General features: G+C 37.5%; 2 pseudogenes across 1 annotated transcript; both read left to right on the top strand.

The window, feature by feature from the left end:
- The first annotated feature begins 2,765 nt into the window (after window positions 1-2,765).
- LOC103319893 (BTB/POZ domain-containing protein At4g08455 pseudogene) lies at window positions 2,766-3,353 on the top strand (annotated as a pseudogene).
- Window positions 3,354-3,571: 218 nt separating this feature from the next.
- Window positions 3,572-8,527, top strand: LOC103319894 (uncharacterized; annotated as a pseudogene). Its single transcript, XR_016123616.1, has 3 exons — window positions 3,572-3,836; window positions 5,416-6,168; window positions 8,033-8,527. The product of XR_016123616.1 is annotated as an uncharacterized LOC103319894 (transcript).
- The last annotated feature ends 1,450 nt before the right edge of the window (window positions 8,528-9,977 follow it).

Raw genomic sequence — 9,977 nt, 5'->3', positions numbered from 1 at the left:
TTTGCCTTCCACGTTGTGTAGTTTTCCATCACCAAGCTTGACTTGTGAGTTCACTTTTTCTTCTAACTTGACAAAGCAACGCTTATTTCCTGTCATATGATTACTGCATCCGCTATCCACATACCAAACATCTTGTGAATCTTGATGAGAACTGAAAGATGTATAAAATAATTGCTCTTGAGAGTCATTGTTCTCCGTAAAATTTGCTTCATTGTTTTTCTGGTATCTGCAGTCTCTTTGTGAATGGTTGGGTATCCTGCACCGGGTACATTTGTATCTACAATCTGCACTTTTATGCCCATATTTGTTGCAAACATAGCATTGAAGGGATGATCTTCCATTTTGATTATTTGAATGGCTGCTTCGTTGTTGATTATTGGGCTATTGCTTCCTTGTTGATGATTGTATCTTTGCCTTGTTGTTGATTATTGAAACTATTGTCTCCTTTGTTGGAGTTTCTACGCCCAAAATTTTTGTTTCTCCCATTTTGAGATTTCTGGAATTGTCCTTCTTTTTGTTTGTCTTCTTTCTCTTTCGAATTCACCTTGGTGGAAAGCTTGCTCCACATTGTTCTGTGGATCTGTTGATTCTTTTTCATGTGCTTCCAATGAACCAATTAATTCATGTAAAGAAAGTGTAGATAAATCTTTTGATTCTTCTATTACAGTTGACATGATCATATTTTGGCGGTAGACTTCGTAAAGTTTTCTCTACGATTTTCTTGTCTGGAATAGTGTCCCCATAACATCTGATTTGGTTCACAATCCCAGAAACCTTTGTGAAGAATACTTGAATGGATTCACTGTCTTTCATAAGTAAGTTATCAAATTCCCGCCATAAGGATTGCAGTTTGATGGAGATCACTTTTTCTGAACCTTTGAACTCAATTTTGAGAATATCCCAAGCCTGCTTTGATGTTGTTGCTGGAAGTAATCTTGGAAAGAGATTTTTGCTTACTCCTTGTTGAATTAGAAACAACGCCTTGGCATCTTTTTTCTTATTTTCCTTGTAAGTCTGCTGCTTTTCTTGTGTTTCCTTTCCTGCTTTTGATGTTTCCTGCTCCTCATACCCATCTTCAACAATATCCCAAAGATCCTGGGAGATAAAAGAGTCTTCATTTGAACACTCCAATACTCATAATTCTCACCATCAAAAATAGGCATTAGATTCTGGATATTCCCAATGGTAGAGGATTTGAACTTGATGCCATTGCTAATCACAGCGGTAGCGATAAGATCAAAATACTGCTCTGGTACCAAATTTGTTAGGGGAATGATCACAAAACTGAAGTAAATGATGGAAATATAAACTGAGGCAGAGAGTGTTTGTAAACCAGAAAATTATTCAAACTGATTTTTGTTAACTTCTCGATATATATCTTACAGCAGCCTATAACATGGCTATTTATAATAACAGTCAGACCTTTTGATAAACAGACATAACTCTTGGATTAGTTCCAAGAGTTCCAGACACAACTCTTGACTTCTAAAGAGATACAACTCTTCCTAAACATAATCTTTTCATCAAGAGACACAACTCTCTACTTTAACAACTGATACAAATGTATTACGTTTAACAATATTATCGGTTGTGTGAGGAATAAAGTGCAGTTTGATGCATTTCAAGTGATCTTCACAACCTTATACTATGAAATCAAGCCATCATTTTCAATAACTACTCCTACGGCCTTCATCAAATCCGGTGGCCCAAATACCCTCTGCCATCCTCGCCGCTGTTGCCGTTCAAAGAGGGAAATGATTATAGGTTTCTTTAAGGATTTCCGTTTTTGTTTTCCCTATTGGCTTTTGGTTAAGTCTATTGAATGAAGACCATCAAGCCTGTGTTGTGCACAAATTTTGGGAACAAAGGTTACAAAAACTAACCCTTCATAATATTATGGTATGAAGTGTTAATTATTGAACTGCACCACTGCAAGTGAAACTACAGTTAATTTCAACAGCTGCCACAAAAGTTCAATAAATTTAACTTTTGAACTGAACTGAACTGAAATCAACTATTGAGCAACCATTGCGGATGCTCTAAGGGGCAGCACAACTGATCAATGGATGTAATCACATTTTCTTAGAATTTCTTCTCTGGTTATTTATCTTTGAGCACCCCAACATGAACATTTGCATATATCTTGCCAGGGCAAATACAACGGAGATGACCGGCACTTGCAAGCAGTGCCACAAGGACCTCAAGGCCAAGGTCGCTTTTCTCACCACCCCCAGCCAGCTTCCTTCTCCGACATGGCTCTGTCCATGCCACTGTACCCGTTACTGCCCCTAAGGCCATGTTGGTCAGTGCTCAATTACATATGTACTGTGTGTGTTATTGTGATAATTCCTTTTTGCACTTTTGATGAGTTATTAAAATGTAGATGTAGTATACGCGTGATTTTTCCTGAAAAAATTCTTATCCTTTCAAGAATTATTCAAGTGTTTTGATCAAATATATTGTGGTTTTACTTGTTCATCAATATATAGTCTGTTGGAGGAGTGTTTTGGGAAGACTTTTAGCTAAAAATGACTTAGGTTAGGACTAGTTATCGCTTAGCTATTTTGCTGCTGGGGGTGCTCTTGGTTGCATTAACATTTTCGTGTTGAAGTATTGTTGTTCTAATTAATGCCTTGGTCCTCGGGGTTCATCATCATAAGGCATTACGCAAAACTTGCTATGAGTTGAGCATCATAATCCCTTTAATGTTTGTGGATGATCATATGATCCTGGGAAATGTAATTCTAACTGAATTTGTTGTAAAAATGCAAGCTTTGAATTCTTTTGAACATGTGTTTTGGCGGGTACTCAATCAGAAGAGCTGTTCTACGGTGTTCAGCGCCATGTTTGAGAATATGATGGAAGAAAGTCTGAGTGGCACCATCAAGACAGTCGATGTGTCCTACGGCACCCTTCGTGCCTTTGTCAACTACCTCTACACAGCAGAGGTGGTATGCCTTGACCAGCAATTGGCCTGTGATCTCCTAGAAATGGCTGACAAATACCAGGTGCAGCATCTCAAAGACTTGTGCCAGAAGTTCTTGGAGTCTAACCTCAACTGGGACAATTCACTTTCAACCTACACCTTCGTGCATCAGCATAACGCCAAGCAGATCATCAACCTAGCCTTGACGTTGATCACAGACAACATGGACAAGCTTACTACCAGGGAGGAGTACGCTGAGCTGAAGGAGAAAGATCCGCGACTCGTATTCGAAATCTATGGAGCATGGAAAACCATTTGTTTCCTCCGATGTGGGATAATTTGCTTTCAAACTTCCAACAATATATCCTTCCTTCCTTACAAGCTCCCAACAAAGGCGAGTAGTCAGGTTCTCCATTTCTGTAAATAGATAAACAAGTATTCTAATATATCTGTCAAAATCTACTAACAGATAAAGGGCAACATTGTCTCTATTTATTTTTATACGAATGATTTTAGAGCAAGCAAGGAACTTAAACATAGAAGAAGAAAAGAAAAGAAAAGTGGCGGACTACTTCCAGACGAAGGAAACTACGTACCATAATAAGGCAGGGGAGGCAGCACAACTGATCAATTGACGAAATTACATTTGCCTTAAAACTTCTTCTCTTGCTGTTATTTATCTTTGAGAACCCCAACCCAACATGAGGTGCATATCTTGCAATGGCAGATACGACGCCGGCACGTGCAAGAAGTGCCACGAGGACCTCAAGAAGTGCCACGAGGACCTCAAGGCCAAGGTCGCTTTCTCACGACGTCCCAACCGGATTCCTTCTCCGACGTCATTCTGTTTGCCGCCAACGGCGGGTCTGCCCAGGCCGCTGTACCCGTTCCTGCCCATAAGGCCGTTTTGGTCAGTACACATTTCGCCTACTTTCTACTCCATCGCTGATTTTTGTTCAAACATTTTGATAGCTTTACTTTAATTTTGTTTGTTTCACAATAAGGATGGGGTCTTCTTTAGATCCGTGCCCAAAAGGTTTGATTTGGGTGTTTTCTTCTTTTGATCTAGACTCGCTAGTATTTATACCTCATTTTTCATGTCCATTGCCTTTTGAAATAAATTTGGCAAGAAGTTGAAAATTCGTCAAGAGAATAATTGACCTTCATTTGAGGTAAGTACGTACCAGACAACAATTTACCTAAATATGCAGAGTTTTACATGAAAATGGGATAAATAAGAAAAACAACTTATCTATATATGTGACATCACCTCTTATACAGTTAGCAAACTAAACACATCCAAATTGTATTTGATCATCTCCACAACAGGTATCAAAACCACCATGTATTACCTATAAACCTAAGATCATACTCCAAAAGCAAAATCCAACCGCCCCAACTTATAAACAAATGAAGACAACAACTTGCCAAATTATAAGAACAAACCAAACGAAAGACCCACCTTTGAACACACGAATACCAAGTTTAAGTCTTCACACCAAATAACAGCCCTCTACGTAGGTACTTAAATGACCCTGGAAATTCCTTATCATCTCAGTACGGTAAGTTTGCTAGGGTGAATAATAACCAATGGGTTTATATTGAAATTTATAACGTAATAAACCTATTACTTTTGGGTTTATATCCAATTTTTTTAATTTTCTATATTGTTTAAAGAGGGGGATCAAACTTGAGTACAGGGAGGGCACATTATAACCGGTCTGCAACTTTACTTTTACACCTCTATATTTGCAAATCAAAATTTGACACGTAAAAACATATTTTCAATGGAGAAATGATTTTTCAGTAAACGTGATTTGTAGTCTGAGTATTTTATCTTTTATCTTTTTCATGAATTCAAGTATTTTAGTCAAATATATTGTGGTTTTACGTCTTCAATCATTCCCAGACTCGCCGGCAAAGTTAGCCAAATTTGACTTGAAATGGCTAAAGGGTTATTATAATTACTTTGCTCCCGTATAATGCTTTGGTTCTTCAACAATTCTAGTCCTTTTGTCTTTTTTTTTTTGGTGTGTTAATCTTCAATATTTAATTATCCTTTTTAAAATATAAAAAATTTGAGGGACCTTTGAATTTAAAAAAGATTTGGACATACATAAATTGTAATATTCGAATAATTTGGCTAGGGTCATTTTCTCGAGTAATTTTTGGGTGTTCCGGATACACCATGTGGTTGGTGTACCATCCAATAGACAGGAAGACATGAAATATTTGCAATGCAGCCCGCCACATGTTATAAAAAGAAATGCAGTAAGTTAGACAATAATTCCACATGTCCTATGTTTATTGGATGGTACACCAGTCACGTGGTGTACCTGGAACATATAAAAATTTCTCCATTTTCTCTCCCCTGGTCAGCTACTAGTACTGTTCACAAAATTAATATGTTCCTGGGAAAATATTATTATTATTGCACACTTTGAATTCCTCTTAAATATTATGTATGTATTTCGACGGCATTGGATCAGGTGAGCCGTTCTCCGGTGTTCAATGCCATACTTGAGAATGAGATGGAAGAAAGCCTGAGTGGCACCATCAAGATCCGCGATGTGTCCTACGGCACACTTCGTGCCTTTGTCAACTACCTCTACACAACTGAGGTGGTATGCCTTGACCAGCAATTGGCCTGTGACCTCCTTGTAATGGCTGAAAAATACCAGGTGCACCATCTCAAAGATTTGTGCCAGAAGTTCTTGGTGGCCAACCTCAACTGGGAGAATTCTTTTTCGATCTACACCTTCGTGCACCAGCATAACGCCAAGAAGATCATCGACGCAGCCTTGATGTTGATCATAGACAACATGGACAAGCTTACTGCCCGGGAGGAGTACGCTGAGCTGAAGGAGAAGGATCCACAACTTGTATTTGAAATCTATGAAGCTTATCTCTCCAAACAGGTTAATAAAGCAGCAGCACAGAAGGGTTATACTGGTGATTTGCCCCTTAAACGTGTACCTAACTTTTCATTCAACCCATATCGAGGAATGTACATTGAAGATGATGATGACCTCAAGAAGTGCATATCTTGCAATGCCAGATACGACGCCGGCACCTGCAAGAAGTGCAACGAGGACATCAAGAAGTGCCACGAGGACCTCAAGGCCAAGGTCGCTTTTCTCACGACGTCCCAGCCAGATTCCTTCTCCGACGTCGTTCTGTTTGCCTCTGACGGCGGGCCTGCCCAGGCCGCTATACCCGTTCCGGCCCATAAGGCCGTTTTGGTCAGTACACATTTCGCCAACTTTCTACTCCATCGCTGATTTTTGTTCAAATATTTTGATAGCTTCACTTTAATTTTGTTTGTTTCACAATAAAGATGGGGTCTTCTTTAGATCCGTGCCCAAAAGGTTTTATTTAGGTGTTTTCTTCTTTTGATCTAGGCTCACTAGCTAGTATTCATATCTCATTTTTTATGTCCATTGCCCTTTGAAATAAATTTGGCAAGAAGATGAAAATTCTGATTTTATGAATCTTTTACTACTAATTTAAATTTTGAATTTAAAACTCTGGATTGTCTTCATAACCCACCTCCACAACAGGTATCAAAACCACCATGTATTACCCATATACCTAAGATCATACTCCAAAAATAAAAATTCAACCGCCCCAAACTTGTAAACAGATGAAGACAACAACTTGCCAAATTCTAAGAACAAACCAAACGTAAGACCCGCCTTTAAACACACCAATGCCAAATTTAAGCCTTCACACCACATAACAGCCCTCTACGTAGGTACTTAAATGACCCTGGAAATTCTTTACCACCATAAACAACCATGAACACTGTGAATAATCCCTCTCTCAAAAAGTTCAACACAATAATTTTTGACCTAAATTTGTTTCCCATTTTTATTCCCAGAGATAACATTAAATCATATAAGGGTTGATAAAATAAAAAGTTGTATCGGGTAAAATAGGCATAAATATTTTTGACAAATCCAAACCATAAATAGTAGTTGACTTATCATCTCAGTATGGTAAGTTTGCTGGGGGTGAATAAATAACCAATGGGTCTATATTGAAATATTATAACCTGTGTGTTATTCCTAATAAACACTATTACTTTTGGGTTTATATCTAATTTTTTAATTTTCTATATCTTTTAAAGAGGGGGATCAAACTTGAGTACAAGGGAGGGCACATTGTAACATGTCTACAACTTTATTTTTACACCTCTATATTTGCAAATCAAAATTTAACACGTAAAAACGTGTTTTTAATGGAGGAATGATTTATTAATAAATGTGATTTGTCATATGGAGTATTTTATCTTTTATCTTTTTCTTGAATTCAAGTATTTTAGTCAAATATATTGTGGTTTTACGTCTTCATTCCCAGACTCGCTGGCAAAGTTAGCCAAAACTTAGCTAAATTTGACTTGAAATGGATAAGGGTTATTATAATTAGAGAGATTCACTATAATACCCAATATAAGAGCCCAAATTATTAATAAAAAATAAAAAATAAAAAATAAAACCTTATATAAAATGGACTTTAGAAACACACCCAAAACTCATTTACAACATAACAAAAAGACTTTTAAAAATTACAAAACTGCCATTGATTTCTTAAAACAAACCCAACCCAAAAACCTCATAAAAAAGCCTAAAATACTCAATGGGGCATCAAAGTAATTTAATAATTAAAATTAAATTCAATAGAGCCAGCTGTTATTTTTTGGTTTTTTTTTTTTTTTGTTTATAGAAATTAAATGGTGTATGGTTTATTTATAGTTTTAGTGCTAAAAATGGGTATATGACTAAATATCTTTTATAATTACTTGGCTCCAGTATAATGCGTTGGTTCTCCAACAATTCTAGTCTTTCTTTTTTTTTTGGTTAATCTTCAACATTTAATTATCCTTTAAATTAATTAATTAATTTTTTTAGGTACCTTTGAATTTCAAAAAGATTTGGCCATACAGAAATTGTACTATTGGAATAATTTGGCTAGGGTCATTTTCTCTCCCCTGGCCAGCTACTAGTACTGTTCACAAAATTAATATGTTCCTGGGAAAATATTATTATTGCACACTTTGAATTCCTCTTAGATATTATGTATGTATTTTGACGGGCACTGGATCAGGTGAGCCGTTCTCCGGTGTTCAATGTCATGCTTGAGAATGAGATGGATGAAAGCCTGAGTGGCACCATCAAGATCTGCGATGTGTCTTACGGCACCCTTCATGCCTTTGTCAACTACCTCTACACAGCTGAGGTGGTCTGCATTTACCAGCAATTAGCCTGTGACCTCTTTGTATTGGCTAAAAAATACCAAGTGCAGCATCTCAAGAACTGTTGCGAGAAGTTCTTGGTGTCCAACCTCAACTTGGACAATTCGCTTTCGACCTACACCTTTGCGCACCAGCATAACGCTAAGCCTATCATCGACGCAGCCTTGACTTTGATCACAAACAACATGGACAAGCTTACTGCCAGGGAGGAGTACGCTGAGCTGAAGGAGAAATATCCAATACTTATACTTGAAATCTATGTAGCTTATCTCTCCAAACTGGTTAATAAAGTAGAAGGACTCATCGCAAGATTCCCATTATAATTATATTTGATTTACTTTAATTCATGATTTCCTATTATAAATAGAAATATGAATTTATTATTTACTTGCCTATTAAAGTTCCGTTATATTATAAATATGACCTCTTACAAGGAAAATAATACACAAAAAATTCTTACTAACAAATATTCTCTCATAGTTCTCCTATTTTAGCATGGTATCAGACTTTAGTTTCCAACCCCTGTCGCCGCTATGGGGTTGATGATTTTTTCAACCCTCGTGGAGGTAGCACTACTGACTCATTCTCTCCTTCTCAATCACCATAGCCGAGTTGAGTGAGCAGGTGGCTCAGCTCCTATAGATGCAAACTTCGACCCCGAACCCGATCCTGAATCAGGATCCTATTTTGACGACCCCGACCCCGACCACGACTATGATGATGACGACGCTGACTCCAATGATGACCTTGAATCTGTCTATGATTCAAACCCAAATCCCAACTTTGACTCCGACCTCGACTCAAACTCAGATCCTAATTCAGATTCCTACTAAACTTGTATCCTATGCATCTTTCGCTGCACAAATTATGACTTCCCAACTAACGACCCTAATACATGGATGAGATTGCGCATACTGTGGTGATTCGAGACTCACTCGTGAAACTTGTTTTAAATTGCATGGCACGCAGAATGGTGGGCTACTCTCAAAGATCAAACACAACCCCATACGACCCATAATGATACTGATTATGGATTCCATACTTTGAATAAGAGTGATTCCCCGAGCTGGATAATTGATTTCGGTGCAACTGATTATATGATGTTTGATCCAGATGATTTTCTGAATACTACGCAACCCCGACGAACTTGTATTGCTAATGTCAATGGAGTTACTTTTCTTGTGACAGGGGCTGGCACTGTTACACTTTCATCCTCTCTCTCACTCTCTAATACTTTACTTGTTCCATCTTTATCGAATAAATTGATGTCAGTTAGTCAGCTTACTGAACAATTGAATTATTTTGTATTCATTTACCCTAGTTTTTGTTTGCTTCAAGATATTCACACTAAGGAGATTTTTGGTCATTGTACTAAGAAATGGGGCTATATTATGTAGATGACTTTAGTCCCGACATAGCCAACAATGTGACGCATCTCTTTGATAGCAAGCAAAAGCAAATCTGGTTATGGCACCGTCGATTAGGACATCCGTCTTTTTGTTATATGAAGAATCTTATACCATATTTATTTTCAAGTTTCAAGGACTCCGACTTCACATGTGATACTTATATTTTGGAGAAGAGTCACCGTATACCCTATCCGTTGAGTACGAACAAATGTATTATTTCATTTACGTAATTCACTTTGATGTATGGGGACCTTCACCTATCACTGCTTCTTCTGGTGTTTGGTCGTTTGTCACATTCATAGATAATTATACACCGATGACATGACTATATTTGTTCAAATCAAGATGATGATTATACACGGAAGTGTTTTCCCGTTTTCAGTCCTTC

The sequence above is a fragment of the Prunus mume genome, linkage group LG2 (genome assembly GCF_029339155.1).
Source record: "Prunus mume cultivar Tortuosa linkage group LG2, ASM2933915v1, whole genome shotgun sequence".
Classification (NCBI taxonomy): domain Eukaryota; kingdom Viridiplantae; phylum Streptophyta; class Magnoliopsida; order Rosales; family Rosaceae; genus Prunus; species Prunus mume.
This window is presented reverse-complemented; position numbering and strand designations above follow the sequence as displayed.